The sequence below is a fragment of the Cupressus sempervirens genome, chromosome 5 (genome assembly GCF_028749045.1).
Source record: "Cupressus sempervirens isolate cs-2001-9-10 chromosome 5, ASM2874904v1, whole genome shotgun sequence".
In the NCBI taxonomy this organism is placed as follows: Eukaryota; Viridiplantae; Streptophyta; class Pinopsida; order Cupressales; family Cupressaceae; genus Cupressus; species Cupressus sempervirens.
This window is the reverse complement of record NC_143122.1, coordinates 380,864,018-380,885,173: the sequence shown is the minus strand read 5'-3', so window position 1 is coordinate 380,885,173 and position 21,156 is coordinate 380,864,018. Positions and strand designations below refer to the sequence as shown.

Here is a 21,156-nt window from a genome sequence, read left to right as displayed (position 1 = left end):
GATGAAATGACAAAATTTGATTGCTTTTAATGGAATGTGATGATTGTAGCTTACTGAAGGAATGAATATCCTCACAAAGCATTAAGATTGTTTCAATGAATGAAACAAAAAAATGTCAAACCCAATTAGTTCACCTTTGCCAGCATCCTTCCAGCCTGTGCCAAAATAGGAGCCTTGGAATAGGGTATTTATATCCATCAAAGTATGGCGGAATGTGGGTTTTTATCAGATGTAGTTACAAGTGCATTGGTTGATATGTATTCAAAATATGGAAGCATACACAAAGTGCACGAAGTGTTTGAAAAAATATCTCAATGAGATGTAGCCTTGTGGAATGCGATGGTTGGTGGATATGCACAAAAGGGCATTCTTGACAAGGCTTTGAAGCTTTTCAAACAAATGCCTCAACCATGTGTAGTCTCATGGAATGTGACGATTGCAGGGTATGCACAAAATGGACATGTTGAGAAGGCTATGGAGACTTTGAAGCAAATTAAATTGGTAGGCGTAAAGCCAAATTCCACAACCTTTGCCACGATCCTCCCAGCTTGTGCCAAGATGGGATCTTTGGAACAAGGTATGAACATCCATCAAAGCATAATTGAAAGCTATTCATCCCTGAAAGGAAAAGAAAGTGAAGGGAGATACTTAAAGGAAATGGGAAGGTTCTTGGCCAGTGGGAATGTGAGAGCTAGCTTACAATTGGTACCTTGCTTGGCGACAATGAGGAGAGCATCTGTTCGTTGGTTTTTTCCTCTCCCTTTCTGTCACTCTTTAGTTGAATTGAGTGTATATTTTGTTAATTGTAGGTCTTCCATTGGGGAAATAGTATCCATTTTCCTCATTTTCTATACAAATTGATATATGTAGATTAGCTTTATTCTTCATTCGAGGTTCGAGATGTCTCATGTTGCTTTATAGAAATTAGATATTGGGAGAGCTAACATGTTTATAAAATCACACTATTTTTTTAATTTAATTTTATTTCTCTATTTTCTTTTTGTCTCAAGATTAAATTATTAGAATTTATATCAGTAGAATTTAAAATATAATTTTTGTTATGCTTTAAATGATGCATGTGTACCATATTCACAATGCTTGCAGTTTGAGGTTTATAATTTCTTAGATTAAAATGCACTTATGTACAAATTTGAAGCAAAACCATAGTGGCACTAGAATTCCACATTTATGGGATTATAAAATCAAGCATGATGATTTCTATAAAAAAAATAATAGAACTAAAACTGGTACATATAACTAGGAGGAAATGGTTCTCACTTAACCTAGTAAAGCTATCTACAACAAAGGTAATTGCATGATTTTACATTAGAATCATTTGAGTAAAAATGGAAAGTATTTGAGGTCACTATAGGTATGAAACAGGAGAAACTTAGGAAGGTAAGAACCACAAGAACTTATGAGGAACAATTCAATTGAAGACCTTGATAGCATATATTGGGATTGTTCAATTGTTTGATGAAATGTCAAAAATGGATACAAATATCTATTTTGTGGAAGATGTCATTGGGGCGCATGCATATTATTGGAAAGAATGGCCAAACAAATGTAGTCTCACAAATGGATTTTGATGTTGATAAAGCATGATGAAATTGATTGTGATTGGAGTTAATGAAGACAAGGTTCAAGTATTCACAAAAAAGTAGTAGCTAAGATGGGTGCAGTGATTGTGTTGTGTGCGCACAAACTTATGAAGCTATTTTTTGCCCTTTTAAAAGCTTACACAGATTTTAGATAAAGCTAGCAAAAACCATTGAGATAAAAAAAAAAAAAAAGAATAATGTGCAAGAAGTCAAACATATATTAAAACACATTTTGGAATAATCTTATTCACTCTTTCTATCCTAAATAGTGATTTACTTTTTAAGGACAAAATGAATGATAAAGTCCTACCAAAAGATCAATGACCTACTCCCACCTATCCAATCTTAACTTTTCTACAAATAAACACATGTTTGGCATGTGCTTTCTTTTTGAAATATAAATCCTAAATATTTGGTTATTTAACTGCAATTTAACACAATTTTTCTACATTAACACTCTAACTTAGCCAAATATTCTTCAACTAAACTGAGCAAGAAAACCATTATCCAAAATCAGCAACCACCAACTATAGAGGCACTTAAATATTACATTTCTCATGCCTAGGAAGGAATTGGGAGCTCACTTGAGGCACACCAATTTCTTAGGATCCTGTTGATGGGTGTTTTGTGACACTCTTAGAAAAAGCATTATAAAACACCAAGCATTCAATTTTCTCTAGAACAAGGAACCTTAGAGATGCTAAAAAATTTATCATGTATGATTAACTAGGACAAACCCAAGGTTTACATAGAAAACTAGTGATTTTATATTGGATGTAACTCCATGAATAATGTCATCTTGTTGGTAACCCACAAAGGGACTTATACTATTTCAATTGGATCTATCAACTTTCTTTCAAATAATGAATGGTTTTGCAATGTAGGATCTTCAACTAATCCTAACAATGGTTTACAAATAAAATGCAAAAGAAATGGGTCTAATGTAGCAAATGTTCTTTAGAGTAGGTGAGTTGAATCTTTGAGGGGAAGGAGTTATAAGCCCTACAAATCTAGAAGGAGGCCTAATTGGGGCTCTTCTAGTATCCCAATTTGTGAAGAAACTATGCAATCAGGTATTGAACCCATCCTTACCATTAGTTTAGACATGTTGGAAGTGTTCCAAATAATATCTTATATCTCATGGAAACCTTGGTTGGACTAGGGAATGTTGTTGAACAAAGTCAAAAAAAGCCAAACATTAGTCAGATAACATGTTCTTTATGATGGGCATTTTTTTTTGTTTAAAAGATTAGAGATATTAGATGAATTAGAATTACAATTACTATATGCTCATAGACAGTCAAGTCATTTTAATGGTTGCGCTTGAGTAAATCTGAGATACATTTGGAAAATAATTTATTGTTCTCAATGGCAGCAATAGAGGGTGGTGACTCAATTCTTATGAGATGTGGTGACCCTTTCACCAATAAAGGAGAAAACTTTCCAAACATCCAAGGATTTCTTATCAATCATCACTCTTGATTATGTGAATCCACAAAAGTAAATCACTGAATAAAGAAAACAGTCAGCTAGCAAATTATTCTTTAAACTAGCATTCATTCAGTCATCATTAGTAAACCAACATTTGTTACAACATCAATCATCTATTCAATAATCACTTAATAATCACTTACCAAATAGCTCAAATTATCAATCAAAGGAATGAATGGATATTGTAGGTCAGGTCTCCTCATTCTAAAGGCAATAAAGAAAACTGTTGAAATGCAAAACAATGTATGCCATAGTGCCACTATATATGCCAATGCACTCATGCACGCTGGAACCACTGTAGACACATTTTTGAGAGAAAATCTGGTAATGTGTCTTTCTTTTCCTTGTTAATTTGACTAACTCATAGGATTTTTTCAAATGCATACAACTAAAGTTTTAACTTTTTTTGCTAGGAATGGCTTAGCAAGGCAACAAATTGAGCAGAGTTCAGCACTCTGCTAGTTTTAGGGTCATTCACCGGGGTCACCTTTAACAAGGTCAATCTTTGATGGCTCAATATCTTCCTCAGAATGGTTCAATTGGTGGTGGAAGCCCATATTTTGAGGGTGGGGCTCTATATGCTTTAGGGCTTATTCATGCCAACCATGGTGAAGGAATCAAATAGTTTCTTCGCGAGAGCCTATGTAGTACTAGTGTTGAAGTGAGTCTTCTCAAGTTTTAACTAGTTCCAAAACACGTCCAACTTTCTAAGTGCTTTAAAAAACTACTCAAGACATAATACTTTCAAGCTACTTATACCAGATATGTGGTGTTTTTTAAAGGTAATTCAACATGGTGCATGTTTGGCGTTGGTGTCATGCCCAAACTAAGAGGGCAAAAACACACACAACTTTTTTTTTTGAAAATTGATTAATAATTAATATTTAAACATGCTCTACGTTTGATATGAATGAGATAGAAGTTTTAGTACAGGTTCCCTACATTGCATCCTTAGGTTGTAACATGAAGACGATTGCATCGTTAAGATATTAAAACTTTTGTGATAAGATTGATATCGATCATTAATTTAAACAGATAGTTAATTAGTCTAATATGATTCATGGGACTAACCATCTTAATTAAACCCATTAACATTTAAATCTAATACTAACTATCTTTTACAAAGTTAATTTAATAAATCAATTTATTAAAAACCAAATTAACAAGATTCAATTTACTACGAACATCTCTAAAATCTAAGATTTAACTTAAATCTAACCAAAATTTAACTTAAATTAAATACCATATTCAGTTTTACATATATCTAAACAATACTAAAAAAAAAATTACAAAACTAAATAATTTAACATTAATATAAAAACAACTAAATTAATCTAAAAAGAAAACGAATTAACTTTAATATAACCAACCAATCATAATTCTAAACTTAATTACATATTAATCTAACTTTAATGACTATTACTCAAATATACTAATAAATGAATACTACTTAAAAAAATATATATATATAAATATTGAAATGTAAACAAACCTAACTAAACCACAAAAACAATTTAACTAAACTAACTAATCTAAACTAATTCTAACAATCATGAAACTAAAGCAATTAACTCTTAAAAAAAAAATTTAATAAATCTAACTCATACTATCCTAAACCCCTAACCCCCTACACTAACCTACACCCTAGCCTCACTAGCCCTTGGGCAAGCGCTTCCGAAGGAGCGCTTCCCAAGTGCTATCCTTGGGACAGCACTCTGCCCGAGGCCACAAAATATAGAGCCGCCCCCTCTCTAACAAAAACTTGCGGCCAAAAAGGGTAAGGCACGAGTTGCGATAGCAACTCAATAAAGGCTCATTTCAACCAAAGAAAACTGAGGCTATTATCATGTGCAGGAGGATGGGACATGGGGTGATGTCATCCCATGTGATGACCTGCCCAAATTAAAATATTAAAATCTCTCCCTCCAAAACTGACGTCCATCACACATTTATTGCAAAAAGTTTTGCAGATAGCAAGGATGGCTAGGAATAGGATATTTAGTATAATCAAAAATTACTCATAACAATTTTAAATGTTATTTAAATTAGAATGCATTTTATATTCTTAAATCAAAATATAAAAGGAATCTTTTAAAAGATTCTCTGTTGCAATGAGGGAAATTAAATTGTCTCCTCATACAAAAACCAGAGAGATAAATGGACACCTACAACAAGTTATTCTTTGCTATTATTCATTTTATGTTATACACATGATTTTCTTCTTTTGTAATCTAGGATACTCAATATACGATAGTGCAAGGATACTTTGAAAATATTTATAAATTAAGTATAGTCTTTAAAAATGGTGATTCACTTAACATTCAAACATTAAACTTAATACAATGGATATACATTCCATGATAAGGCTTGCTATGAAACTATCTGAATTGTTCCTATCTATGCATTATGAAGTTTAAAAACCACTTTCTCAAAGATAGACATTATAATCTCATGCAAATTTAAATTTGAATGTACATTCACAGCTACTATACACTAGAACCAAAATGATAATAATAATCAACAAGGATAATCATTTCTATGAATACTATCTCTACTATGATATCAAATTTAGTTTGGAAAATACTTTTGTTTATCACTCAAACATCAAGTATTCTAAATTCTTGAGAGATGTTTCTATCCAAGACAATGAGACAACCAAATTTTGGCGATGGACTTCTCTTCCTTGATGTTCTTATACTACACAAAGGTGGTGGTCACAATAATGCATGGTAAATTTGATCTCCTAAATAACTTGAATTACAATAGATCAACCATAGCCATTGTTTTCTTTCCTCAATCATAATTTTCATTTTGAACATAAAAAGAACTAGAAAATTTTGCTTACTAAACGATCATCACTTCAACCTAATTTTTGATGTGCATCCATCCAAAATAATGTGTTACAAAATTTAATCACATGCCCAACAATTATGCTCAAAACACTAATTTTATTTGTAAACCTGATTCAAGGCTCAGCCGGGAAAGAATCAGGAAGAAAACCCAGCTTCGTTGCCATAAACAATAAGGTTTAAAAAACACAATTTACAATAGGATCTCAATCCCAAATTTCAATAATTTAATCAAATTTTCTTCATGATCATAATCAAGGAGTTTGTAATGTTTTCTGAATCTCATTTCGAGAACCCTAGAGGAAACCAATATCAGATTGGGTGACAACCAAGCAGAACCCAAAAGAACATCAAGCATGCATAATCATACATGGTTTACACAATAGGATTCAAAATGAATCAAGACTAGGGAGAGGTGGATTCTTCCAATTGGAGAAGTCAAACACAACACCAATTCAGATGCCCAATTGGGGCCAATAACCAAGAACTTCCGTTCTTCCATTTAAACTTGCCATACTCATACCAGGTTTGTGCTGATGGGTAGGGGCCCATAACACCCTACCCTTTATCCCTCTTCTCATCCTGAGAAGAGACTCTACATAGGTTGGAGTCCAACTAAAAAAACCTCTCCCAAAATTGGTCACTTCTGCCCTCTCCTAGGGTGAGTAATACCAAAACACCCATGCAAGGAAACTCAAAATTGCAAACATAAACAAGAAAGGAAAAAAACCAAAATAACATGGTTTACAAATCTTCCCAACATACCCACAACCATACAACAGTGAAACAACAACAAAGTAACAAGAACATGAAACAAAACATAAAAACTAAATAAGGGAGATGGGAGTTTCCTACCTTCACAAAGAGGTAATGGAAATGAACCAGTTTGAGTAGAGTATCCCCTTCCTTCCTTCAAGCTTCAAGAAAACTTCTCTAAATGTAGGGATTGGGTAACAAAAATAACTAGTCCAAGGAAGGCCTCTAAAATAAGCCTCCAACTCAACCACCCAAAAGGAGCAATAACTATCTCCACCCACTAGCCACTCTAGAAACTCCTAACTCAACCTATACCATGGTTAAACCCTAAAAGGAGGTGGGGTAAGACAACTCATGAAAACCACTTGCAATTTTCGCACAAAGGCAAAAAGGGGACTTTTGAGTGACCTCAAAAGTCAAAAAAGGGGGCTTAGGGGTTGGAAAAGACCCCTAACCCATACCCATACCCTTTAGTTAGAATAAAAACATGTTAAAAGCCTAAGGAAAGAGGTTTAGAGACAAATAAAATCTAGGAATGAGATAGGTCCATCTAACAACTCTAACTTGCAAATTAAGCACTAATCTGAATTAGGGATGACTAACCCTAATTAAGAGCCTAATAGAAAATTGACACTAACTTGAATCCAAAGGTTAAACAATTAACCCTAAATAGCACACCGGGGCACATAAACATTTTACGAGTGTCAAGCAACACTGAAAGAACATAATTATAAACATTAACACTCACTGAACAAGGACGATGCATACATACATCAAACAATACAATTACGTGAATTACGAACAACAAGGTTTCCAAAATTAGCACATGGAGATCAGTTCTGTTCCTCCGTAGGGTTTCTCGGCTAAATATCTGCACACTCATTGCACACATCAGTAGTCCCGTATAATCACATGTACATAAATGTATACGTATTCAGAATTCGCATAAATTAAAACATACATCAATAAAGTTTCTTCATCCTACATAATTCTTAACCATTTGAAATATCTTAAATCAAATCTCAATCCTACATTTACTGATTTTGTCAACATACATATACATGAACATTAAATGACAATCATCAAATATATCTGGAAATAACATCACACAACATGAAATAATAAAATATGTTATAAGCATCAGATAATGTCTCGACATCTCGAGTTGCGGATAACAAAATAAGAGTAATGTATCACTATGCTACAATGGGTCAAGGTGAGGCCTCACATCCTCCCCCACTAGGCATGAACTTCCTCCTGGAGTTCATCAAAAAGGTATGGGTACTGAGATCACATCTGTGCTGCATCCTCCCATGAAGTTGTAACCTCATCGTAACAATCCCATTGGACCCTAACCTAGTCCAGCTCTCGCCCTCGAAGTGCTAGGGTCCGTCGGGCAATAATGCAGATAGGCTCCAGTGCTAGCTATCCGTCTGACTCCACCTGTAAAGCATCCCAATCAATAATATGAGACTCATCATAAATGTATCCTCTAAGTACTGAAATATGAAACACGTCGTGGATGCGTGACAGGCTAGGTGGCAAAGCTAAATGGTATGCAACGGGTCCTATCCTCTCAAGGATCTCGAATGGCCCAACAAACTGGGGTGCCAACTTAGAGCCCTTTCCAAATCGAATCAGACTCTTGTGTGGTCATACCCTCAAGAACACTCTATCTCCAACCTGATACTCTCGATCTGTCCTCTTCGCATCTGCATACTTCTTCTGCCTATCCTGTGCCTCTTTCAGGCGCTGTCTAATCAAGGTCACCTACTGCTCCATCTCCTTTACTAACTGGGGACCAATAGATACTCGATCCTCGATCCTATCCCAACTCAAGGGTGTCCTGCACGGTCTCCCGTACAAAGCCTCATACGGCAGCATACCTATGGAAGAATGATGCCCATTGTTATAGGAAAACTCAACAAGATGAAGGTATTCCTCCCATTTGACCTGATGGTCCGTCACGTACATATGCAGCATGTCCTCCAGAACCTGATTCACTCGCTCGGTCTGGCCATCGGTCTGAGGATGGTATGTTGTACTAAAATTGAGCCTAGTGCCCAAAGCCGACTGCAACTCTCTCCAAAATGAAGAAGTGAACAAAGAGTCTCTATCAGAGATGATCTTACGGGGAACACCATGAAGTCTAACAATGTCCCGCAAGAACTCCTGAGCTATGTCTCGTGCTGTAAATGTAGTACACACGGGTGAGAAATGGGCAACCTTGGTCAAGGTGTCAACTATCACCAGAATGGCATCATGGCGATGAGACGACATAGGAAGACCAACAATAAAATCCATCGATATAGTGTCTCATTTCCACAGTGCAATCTCATGCGGCTGGAGAAGCCCGCCAAGATGACGGTGCTCCGCCTTCACCCGTAGTCACTCGAGGCATCTCGTAACTATGCTAGCAATCTGCACTCTCATGCCTGGCCAATGATACAACTACCTCAAATCTACATGTAATTTCTTAACACTGGGGTGCGCTGAATAAGGTGCTCTGTGAGCCTCAAGTACAATGAGCTCGCGCAAACCCCCAATGGAAGGTACATACATACGTCACCTATGTCGCAAAAGTCCATTGAACTCCAAAGAATACTCTACAAACTTCCCTTCTAAAGGTCTCTGAGAATGTACTAACTGACTTACTTCTGCATAAAGTTCATCAGCTGGTAAGTGCTGTAAGATCCGCTCTCTCAAGTCAGTGCGAGTAGTCACAGATGAAAGTTCATGGCGCCTTCTGCTTAAGGCATCTGCAACCACATTCTCCTTTCCCTTGATGTAATGTACATCAAAATCATACTCACACAGGAGCTCCATCCACCTTCTTTTCCTAGCATTAAGGTTCAGCTGTGAAAATATGTACTGCAAGCTCTGGTGATCGGAATGAAGCTCGAAAATATGACCCAGAAGGAAATGTCGCCATCTCACCAAGGCATGAACCACTGCTGCTAGTTCTAGGTCATGAGTAGGATAATTTAGTTTGTGCGTCTTCAACTTCCTAGACTCAAAGGAAATAGGTTGCCCTTCCTACATAAGGACTGCTCCTAAACCATCTAAAGATGCATCGGTGCACACCACAAAATCTACAACAGGATCTGGTACTGCAAGAATTGGTGCACTCGTGAGGGCTTTGTTGAGCTCTTCAAAAGCTCTACCACACTTCTTTGTCCACTCGTACTTCTTCCCCTTCCTCTGAAGAGAAGTGATGGGGTGGGCCAATCTAGAGAATCCTGAAATGAAGCGTCAATAATAACCTGCTAGCCCCATAAAGCTCCTCACTTCAGTAACACTGGTGGGTACTGGCCAATCCATGATAGCCCTGATCTTTGATGGGTCTACTGAGACACCATCACCCGATATGACATGACCCAAATAATGTATCTCAGGTCTGAAGAATGCACACTTCAACAAGCTGCCAAATAACTGATTCTCTCTCAGCCTCTGCAAAACTTGTCTCAGGTGTTCTTCATGCTCTCTCTCATCATGAGAATAAATCAGAATGTCATCAAGAAACACAACCACAAACTTATCCAAAAAGGTATGAAATACTCCATTGATGAGGCTTATGAATACAGCTGGAGCATTCGTAAGGCCAAAAGGTACCACGGTGAACTCGTAGTGGCCATACCTAGTACGAAAAGCTGTTTTGGGGATATCACTATCCATAATCCTCAACTGATGGTAGCCCAATTTTAGGTCAATCTTTGAAAATACTCGGGCACCTTGCAACTGATCAAAGAGGTCATCGATTCTGGGAAGATGATATCGGTTCTTGATGGTCACCTTGTTCAACTGCCGATAATCGATACACAACCTAAGTGATCCATCCTTCTTCTTGATGAAGATCACCGGTGCACCCCAAGGTGACACACTAGGTCGAATATGCCCCTTCTCTAAGAGTTCCTCCAACTGAGCCTTTAGCTCACTAAGCTCATGAGTAGTCATCCTGTATGGTGATCTCGAAACTTTCTCAGCTCCTGGCACTAAGTCTATATGAAAATCCACTACTCGAGGTGGAGGCATACCAGGAAGCTCTGAAGGAAACACATCTGCAAACTCCTGAAGGATTGGAAAATCATCAAGGGATGGCTCCCTTTTTGAATCCTCCTCTCGGTCACTAATAGTGATAGCAAACAACTGACAACCCTTTCGCATACACCGTCTAAGCTGCATAGTGAAAATCATACGAAGGGACACTGGCCTCTTCACTTCGAAGATCTCCCTAGAGGTACCATCATCACCCACACATTCCACCCTCTTCTGTCGACAATCCATCTTGGCGCTGTGGGCACAAAACCAATCCATGCCAAGAACAACATCATAAGAACCTAGAGGGGTAATGCGTAGATCAGTCCTAGTGGACATGTCTCCAATCTGCATCTAACAACTCCGCACCATGGAACTAACTGACACTCTAGCTCCCGAGGCTAACTCTACCTCCCAACTAACATCCTGTCTAACTGCCACTACCCCGCAATGCTCCACCACAAATGGAGATATAAAAGAGTTAGTAGAATTGGAATCAAATAAAATTGCAACCATATGGCCCTGTATAATACCTGTAGCCTCGATAACTGTGGCCTGATGCTCAGCCTGGCGGTTGTCAAACACTGCAAAAACTCTATGGGATCTACCCATGTCACCAACTGTCAGCTCTAAAAAGGCCCTACTCTGACCACTGGATGCATGTCCCTGCAGACACTCCCTAGCTATATGACCCATGCCACCACAAGTGTAGCATGGTCCGCGAGTATAAGATTGTGCACCCTGTGGCCCAGACTGCTGTGGACCTCCTTACCTGCTAGATCTGTTGAATCCTCACCTAGAAGACTGCTGAGTCTTCACTGACTGTGACTGAGGGGCCTGTACTTTCTGATCCTACCTAGGACCCTGTGACTGCCACTGCTTGGTCTTAGAGCCCTGATAACCCTGAGAAGGTTTCTGCTGCTGCTAGGGATTTGGCTGCTAAGACTGCTGGCCCCTAGAGGACCCTGCTGTATAATTCTGATTCCCTTTCCAAGGGGGTTTCTGCTGGGAGGAGTTTCGGTTCTGAGACCGATCCCGTGACTCCTGCCTACCTCAAGTATCCTCAGCAACTAGTGCTATCTCCACTGCCTGTCTGAAGGTGGTAGGGAAGGCCATCCTAACTGGGCCCTGAAGAGAGAAATTCAGACCCATGATAAAGCGATGCACCCGTAGTTTCTCATCCTTCATATATTCCACATAAGGAAGGAGCTTGAGAAACCTACTCTCGTACTGAGCCACTGTAAGGCCTCTCTGATAAAGAGAATGGAACTCCTCTATCTGTTTTTGCCAAAACTGCTCTGACAAGTATCTCTCTCAGAATCTTTCTAGGAAAGATTCCCATGTGAGGGTGTCCATCCTCACTCCACCAATGATCTCCTCCTGATGCCACCAGTTGGAGGCATCCCCTCTCAACTGATGAACTGCTAGGTGTGCTTTTAGATTACTCCCATAAGGGCATAAGTGAAAGCATCGCTGTAGGCTCTGCAACCATGCCTCTGCTACTGAACCCTCAGTGGTACCGATAAACAATGGTGGTCCAAGTCGAATCAATTCCCTGATGTCATCTCCTACATGTCTAGGAGGTCTGTCAAAAGGACATCCTCTCTGGTGTATGGACACTTCCTCATGTTCACCCTGACCCTCTAACTGTCTTGGTGGGGGACTCCTAGTCCTCTCTCTAACTCTGGGCCCGCCTCCTCTGGGTCCCTCTGCTTCCACTACTGGAATCTACAGGACTGGCTGAACTATGGGTACCACTCTCTGTTGAACTACACCGATCAAAGTCTGGAGTGCATCAATAATGTCCTGATTCGGGTTCGGTGGTGGTGGAGGTGGTGGTGGAGGTGGAGGTGGAGGTCCATCCTCCTGTTCCATTCTACCACCCCTAGTCCTACGACCTCTGCCTCACCGGTTACGAGTAACAGGCGGCATCTACACAATTAAAAGTTTGAGTTATGTTAAGAAAGCACAATGGTTTAAGGTTCCTAGTGTTGAAACACGGGCTCTGATACCAAAATGTCATGCCCAAACTAAGAGGGCAAAAACACACACAACTTTTTTTTTTGAAAATTGATTAATAATTAATATTTAAACATGCTCTACATTTGATATGACTGAGATAGAAGTTTTAGTACAGGTTCCCTACATTGCATCCTAAGGTTATAACATGAAGATGATTGCATCGTTAAGATATTAAAACTTTTGTGATAAGATTGATATCGATCATTAATTTAAATAGATAGTTAATTAGTCTAATATGATTCATGGGACTAACCATCTTAATTAAACCCATTAATATTTGCATCTAATACTAACTATCTTTTACAAAGTTAATTTAATAAATCAATTTATTAAAAACCAAATTAACAAGATTCAATTTACTACGAACATCTCTAAAATCTAAGATTTAACTTAAATCTAACCAAAATTTAACTTAAATTAAATACGATATTCAGTTTTACATATATCTAAAACAATACTAAAAAAAAAATTACAAAACTAAATAATTTAACATTAATATAAAAACAACTAAATTAATCTAAAAACAAAATGAATTAACTTTAATATAACCAACCAATCATAATTCTAAACTTAATTACATATTAATCTAACTTTAATGACTATTACTCAAATATACTAATAAATTAATACTACTTAAAAAAATATATATATAAATATTGAAATGTAAACAAACCTAACTAAACCACAAAAACAATTTAACTAAACTAACTAATCTAAACTAATTCTAACAATCATGAAACTAAAGCAATTAACTCTTAAAAAAAAAATTTAATAAATCTAACTCATACTATCCTAAACCCCTAACCCCCTACACTAACCTACACCCTAGCCTCACTAGCCCTTGGGCAAGCACTTCCCAAGGAGCGCTTCCCAAGCGCTATCATTGGGACAATGCTCTGCCCGAGGCCACAAACTGCAGAGTCGCCCCCTCTCTAACAAAAACTTGCGGCCAAAAAGGGTAAGGCACGAGTTGCGATAGCAACTCAATAAAGGCTCATTTCAACCAAAGAAAACTGAGGCTATTATCATGTGTAGGAGGATGGGACATGGGGTGACGTCATCCAATGTGATGACCTGCCCAAATTAAAATATTAAAATCCATCCCTCCAAAACTGACGTCCATCACACATTTATTGCAAAAAGTTTTGCAGATAGCAAGGATGGATAGGAATAGGATATTTAGTATAATCAAAAATTACTCATAACAATTTTAAATGTTATTTAAATTAGAATGCATTTTATATTCTTAAATCAAAATATAAAAGGAATCTTTTAAAAGATTCTCTGTTGCAATGAGGGAAATTAAATTGTCTCCTCATACAAAAACCAGAGAGATAAATGGACACCTACAACAAGTTATTCTTTGCTATTATTCATTTTATGTTATACACATGATTTTCTTCTTTTGTAATCTAGGATACTCAATATACGATAGTGCAAGGATACTTTGAAAATATTTATAAATTAAGTATAGTCTTTAAAAATGGTGATTCACTTAACATTCAAACATTAAACTTAATACAATGGATATACATTCCATGATAAGGCTTGCTATGAAACTATCTGAATTGTTCCTATCTATGCATTATGAAGTTTAAAAACCACTTTCTCAAAGATAGACATTATAATCTCATGCAAATTTAAATTTGAATGTACATTCACAACTACTATACACTAGAACCAAAATGATAATAATAATCAACAAGGATAATCATTTCTATGAATACTATCTCTGCTATGATATCAAATTTAGTTTGGAAAATACTTTTGTTTATCACTCAAACATCAAGTATTCTAAATTCTTGAGAGATGTTTCTATCCAAGACAATGAGACAACCAAATTTTGGCGATGGACTTCTCTTCCTTGATGTTCTTATACTACACAAAGGTGGTGGTCACAATAATGCATGGTAAATTTGATCTCCTAAATAACTTGAATTACAATAGATCAACCATAGCCATTGTTTTCTTTCCTCAATCATAATTTTCATTTTGAACATAAAAAGAACTAGAAAATTTTGCTTACTAAACGATCATCACTTCAACCTAATTTTTTATGTGCATCCATCCAAAATAATGTGTTACAAAATTTAATCACATGCCCAACAATTATGCTCAAAACACTAATTTTATTTGTAAACCTGATTCAAGGCTCAGCCGGGAAAGAATCAGGAAGAAAACCCAGCTTCGTTGCCATAAACAATAAGGTTTAAAAAACACAATTTACAATAGGATCTCAATCCCAAATTTCAATAATTTAATCAAATTTTCTTCATGATCATAATCAAGGAGTTTGTAATGTTTTCTGAATCTCATTTCGAGAACCCTAGAGGAAACCAATATCAGATCGGGTGACAACCAAGCAGAACCCAAAAGAACATCAAGCATGCATAATCATACATGGTTTACACAATAGGATTCAAAATGAATCAAGACTAGGGAGAGGTGGATTCTTCCAATTGGAGAAGTCAAACACAACACCAATTCAGATGCCCAATCGGGGCCAATAACCAAGAACTTCTGTTCTTCCATTTAAACTTGCCATACTCATACCAGGTTTGTGCTGATGGGTAGGGGCCCATAACACCCTACCCTTTATCCCTCTTCTCATCCTAAGAAGAGACTCTACATAGGTTGGAGTCCAACTAAAAAAACCTCTCCCAAAATTGGTCACTTCTGCCCTCTCCTAGGGTGAGTAATACCAAAACACCCATGCAAGGAAACTCAAAATTGCAAACATAAACAAGAAAGGAAAACAACCAAAATAACATGGTTTACAAATCTTCCCAACATACCCACAACCATACAACAGTGAAACAACAACAAAGTAACAAGAACATGAAACAAAACATAAAAACTAAATAAGGGAGATGGGAGTTTCCTACCTTCACAAAGAGGTAATGGAAATGAACCAGTTTGAGTAGAGTATCCCCTTCCTTCCTTCAAGCTTCAAGAAAACTTCTCTAAATGTAGGGATTGGGTAACAAAAATAACTAGTCCAAGGAAGGCCTCTAAAATAAGCCTCCAACTCAACCACCCAAAAGGAGCAATAACTATCTCCACCCACTAGCCACTCTAGAAACTCCTAACTCAACCTATACCATGGTTAAACCCTAAAAGGAGGTGGGGTAAGACAACTCATGAAAACCACTTGCAATTTTCGCACAAAGGCAAAAAGGGGACTTTTGAGTGACCTCAAAAGTCGAAAAAGGGGGCTTAGGGGTTGGAAAAGACCCCTAACCCATACCCATACCCTTTAGTTAGAATAAAAACATGTTAAAAGCCTAAGGAAAGAGGTTTAGAGAAAAATAAAATCTAGGAATGAGATAGGTCCATCTAACAACTCTAACTTGCAAATTAAGCACTAATCTGAATTAGGGATGACTAACCCTAATTAAGAGCCTAATAGAAAATTGACACTAACTTGAATCCAAAGGTTAAACAATTAACCCTAAATAGCACACCGGGGCACATAAACATTTTACGAGTGTCAAGCAACACTGAAAGAACATAATTATAAACATTAACACTCACTGAACAAGGACGATGCATACATACATCAAACAATACAATTACGTGAATTACGAACAACAAGGTTTCCAAAATTAGCACATGGAGATCAGTTCTGTTCCTCCGTAGGGTTTCTCGGCTAAATATCTGCACACTCATTGCACACATCAGTAGTCCCGTATAATCACATGTACATAAATGTATACGTATTCAGAATTCACATAAATTAAAACATACATCAATGGATATACTAAATACAATATCCTAAATTGTTATGAGTAATTTTTTATTATAGTAAATACAATGGATATACATTCCATGATAAGGCTTGCTATGAAACTATTTGAATTGTTCCTATAAGTGCATTACGAAGTTTAAAAACCACTTTCTCAAAGATAGACATTATATTCTCATGCAAATTTAAATTTGAATGTACATTCACAGCTACTATACACTAGAACCAAAATGATAATAATAATAAAAAAGGATAATCATTTCTATGAATACTATCTCTGCTATGATATCAAATTTAGTTTGGAAAATACTTTTTTTTATCACTCAAACATCAAGTATTCTAAATTCTTGAGAGATGTTTCTATCCAAGACAATGAGACAACCAAATTTTGGTGATGGACTTCTCTTCCTTGATGTTCTTATACTACACAAAGGTGGTGGTCACAATAATGCATGGTAAATTTGATCTCCTAAATAACTTGAATTACAATAGATCAACCATAGCCATTGTTTTCTTTCCTCAATCATAATTTTCATTTTGAACATAAAAAGAACTAGAAAATTTTGCTTACTAAACTATCATCATTTCAACCTAATTTTTGATGTGCATCCATCCAAAATAATGTGTTACAAAATTTAATCACATGCCCAACAATTATGCTCAAAACACCAATTTTATTTGTAAACCTGATTCAAGGCTCAGCCGGGAAAGAATCAGGAAGCAAACCCAGCTTCATTTCCATAAACAATAAGGTTTAAAAAACACAATTTACAATAGGATCTCAATCCCAAATTTCAATAATTTAATCAAATTTTCTTCATGATCATAATCAAGGAGTTTGTAATGTTTTATGAATCTCATTTCAAGAACCCTAGAGGAAACCAATATCAGATCGGGTGACAACCAAGCAGAACCCAAAAGAACATCAAGCATGCATAATCATACGTGGTTTACACAATAGGATTCACAATGAATCAAGACTAGGGAGAGGTGGATTCTTCCAACTGGAGAAGTCAAACACAACACCAATTCAGATGCCCAATCGGGGCCAATAACCAAGAACTTCTGTTCTTCCATTTAAACTTTCCATACTCATACCAGGTTTGTGCTGATGGGTAGGGGCCCATAACACCCTACCCTTTATCCCTCTTCTCATCCTGAGAAGAGACTCTACACAGGTTAGAGTACAACTAAACAGTCCTCTCCCAAAATTGGTCACTTCTGCCCTCTCCTAGGGTGAGTAATACCAAAACACCCATGCAAGGAAACTCAAAATTGCAAACATAAACAAGAAAGGAAAAAAACCAAAATAACATGGTTTAAAAATCTTCCCAACATACCCACAACCATACAACAGTGAAACAACAACAAAGTAACAAGAACATGAAACAAAACATAAAAACTGGATAAGGGAGATGGGAGTTTCCTACCTTCACAAAGAGGTAATGGAAATGAACCAGTTTGAGTAGAGTATCCCCTTCCTTCCTTCAAGCTTCAAGAAAACTTCTCTAAATGTAGAGATTGGGTAACAAAAAGAACTAGTCCAAGGAGGCCTCTAAAATAAGCCTCCAACTCAACCACCCAAAAGGAGCAATAACTATCTCCACCCACTAGCCACTCTAGAAACTCCTAACTCAACCTACACCATGGTTAAACCCTAAAAGGAGGTGGGGTAAGACAACTCATGACAACCACTTGCAATTTTCGCACAAAGGCAAAAAGGGGACTTTTGAGTGACCTCAAAAGTCAAAAAAAGGGGCTTAGGGGTTGGAAAAGACCCCTAACCCATACCCATACCCTTTAGTTAGAATAAAAACATGTTAAAAGCCTAAGGAAAGAGGTTTAGAGACAAATAAAATCTAGGAATGAGATAGGTCCATCTAACAACTCTAACTTGCAAATTAAGCACTAATCCAAATTAGGGATGACTAATCCTAATTAAGAACCTAATAGAAAATTGACACTAACTTGAATCCAAAGGTTAAACAATTAACCCTAAACAGCACACCGAGGCACATAAACATTTTACGAGTGTCAAGCGACACTAAAAGAACATAATTACGAACATTAACACTCACTGAACAAGGACGATGCATACATACATCACACAATACAATTACGTGAATTACGAACAACAAGGTTTCCAAAATTAGCACATGGAGATCAGTTTTGTTCCTCCATAGGGTTTCTCAGCTAAATATCTGCACACTCATTGCACACATCAGTAGTCCCGTATAATCACATGTACATAAATGTATACGTATTCAGAATTCACATAAATTAAAACATACATCAATAAAGTTTCTTCATCCTAGATAATTCTTAACCATTTGAAATATCTTAAATCAAATCTCAATCCTAGATTTACTAATTTCGTCAAAATACATATACATGAACATTAAATGACAATCATCAAATATATCTGGAAATAACATCACACAACATGAAATAATAAAATATATTCTAAGCATCAAATAATGTCTCGACATCTCGAGTCGCGGATAACAAAATAAGAGTAATGTATCACTATGCTACGATGGGTCGGGGCGAGGCCTCACAATTGGGATTGGCTACTTTGGGAACTGTCGATGAAGAGATTTACAATGATATCATGAATGTTCTTTATTCAGATAGTGTAGTTGTTGGAGAGGCTATAGGTATCGGTATGGGATTTCTTATGGTTGGTATTTCAAGTGAAAAGTCAAGTGAAATGCTTGCATATGCACATCATACTCAACATGAAGAGATTATAAGGTACCATTGGTTCTTAATATTTATTAAATTAGCATTAATTGCAAACACAACATTAGAGGAGTTATTCAAAATTTTACATTTTAGATTCTGGGATTATATTTTTAATTTGTGAACCTGAACAGAGACCTGGCCCTTGGAAAGGCACTAACTATCTATGGGAGGGAAGAAGAAGTTGATACCCTTATAGAGAAAATGACCAAGGATCAGGATCCAATTCTGCATTATGGTGGAATGTATGCTTTGGCTCTAACATATAGAGGTACAACAAATAAAAAAGCCATTCATCGTCTACTGCACTTTGTTGTCTCAAATGTCAATGATGATGTGAGAAAAACTATGGTGATGGCGCTTGGATTTGTTCTATACTCTGAGCCTAAGCAAGTTTGTATCTTTGGTATCATTGTAAACCTATATGTTTTTACTATAAGTTAAATTTGGCCAAAGGTAGTTCACCAAAAGTGAATATTTTAAAAAAAATCTGAGATTATCACGATTCTTTACAACAACATAAAATTTAAAAGCAATTTTTATAGATTCCAAGAATAGTATCTCTATTGTCTGAATCATACAATCCACATGTCATATATGGAGTGGCTTTGGCTATAGGTATCTCTTGTGTAGGCACAACTTTAAGTGAGGCTATTTCTCTACTAGAGCTGTTAACATCATATGTTGTAGACTTTCTTCATCAAAGTGCTCTTATAGCCATGGCTATGGTTCTTATGTGAACAAATGAGGGATGTGAACCTCATGTTGGTAGCTTCAGGCATGATGCCATAAATTTACTTTTTGAAGTTATTTGATGTTTTGGAATTGGAAAAATGTGAACACCAAATGAAGATTCTCCATCTCAAGAACATTTTTTAAAATGTAGGATTTCAACTTGTTTTCTATTGGGATCTTTTGTTGCAATAAGGGTCTCTTCTAGCTATACATTGTTTTTTGCATTGTGATTCTAGGATTCCTTTTAATTAACTTGGTTATTTTTCATTTATAAAATATGAGGCACCAACTTGAGAAGATAATTCTTGACAAGCATGAAGATACCATGAGCAAGATGGGTGCAATTTTGGCATAAGGTATTTTAGACGTAGGTGGTCAGAATGTGACCATCAAGTTGCTTTCCCGAACAAAGCATGATAGAATAATCGTTGTTGTTGGTATGACAGTATTTAGCCAATTTTGGTATTGGTATTGCCTCATATAATTCTTGAGTCTCTCTTTTGCTCCTATTGCTTTCATTAGGCTCAACTATGACTTGAAGGTCACAAAGTTTGAATTTTTATCAAAAGCTAAGCCCTCACTGTTTGAATATCCTTGTCCCAAAACACCTCCAACAACGAATTCAGTTGTAAAATTGCCTACTTTTGTTTTGTCTACATCAGCAAAGGCTAAAGCCAAAGAAAAGAAAGATGTTGATCAAAAAATTGTTATGGATGAGGGTAATGCACCTGGGAATGTGAAGGTTCCAAAGTCCTATAGAAAATATTCACAATATTGAGGCTAATATAAAAGAGGTCTTAGTTGCTATTGGTGTGCATGCCCCAAGTCTAATAGGTATGTTAGTCCTTATTTGCAAATGAGTCAGCCCACTATTTGAAATTTTAATGAACTGTGTATTTTCAGAGAAAATTATTATAAATCTCTAAACAATGTCTTGATTTTTTTTAAAAAAAATTGTGTTGGTCATTTCAATAGGTGGAAATGCACAAGCAACCCTTCCACTACCTTTCGCTGCATTGGTGAGCCTTACAATAACATTCAAGCTAGATAAATCGACAAAGTTTCTTCATGGTATTGTTGGGCCAACACTGGAAAGTACTGCAACAAGGAGTCCATGGCCTAGTACACCAATTGTTGCAGCACTGGCTGTAACCTCCCCTGTTATAGTCATCTATTTTTG

At 36.6% G+C, this 21,156-nt stretch overlaps 1 pseudogene; it reads left to right on the top strand.

Moving 5' to 3' along the window:
* The first annotated feature begins 339 nt into the window (after positions 1-339).
* LOC149556364 (26S proteasome non-ATPase regulatory subunit 1 homolog A-like) lies at positions 340-20,754 on the top strand (annotated as a pseudogene).
* Positions 20,755-21,156: the final 402 nt, after the last annotated feature.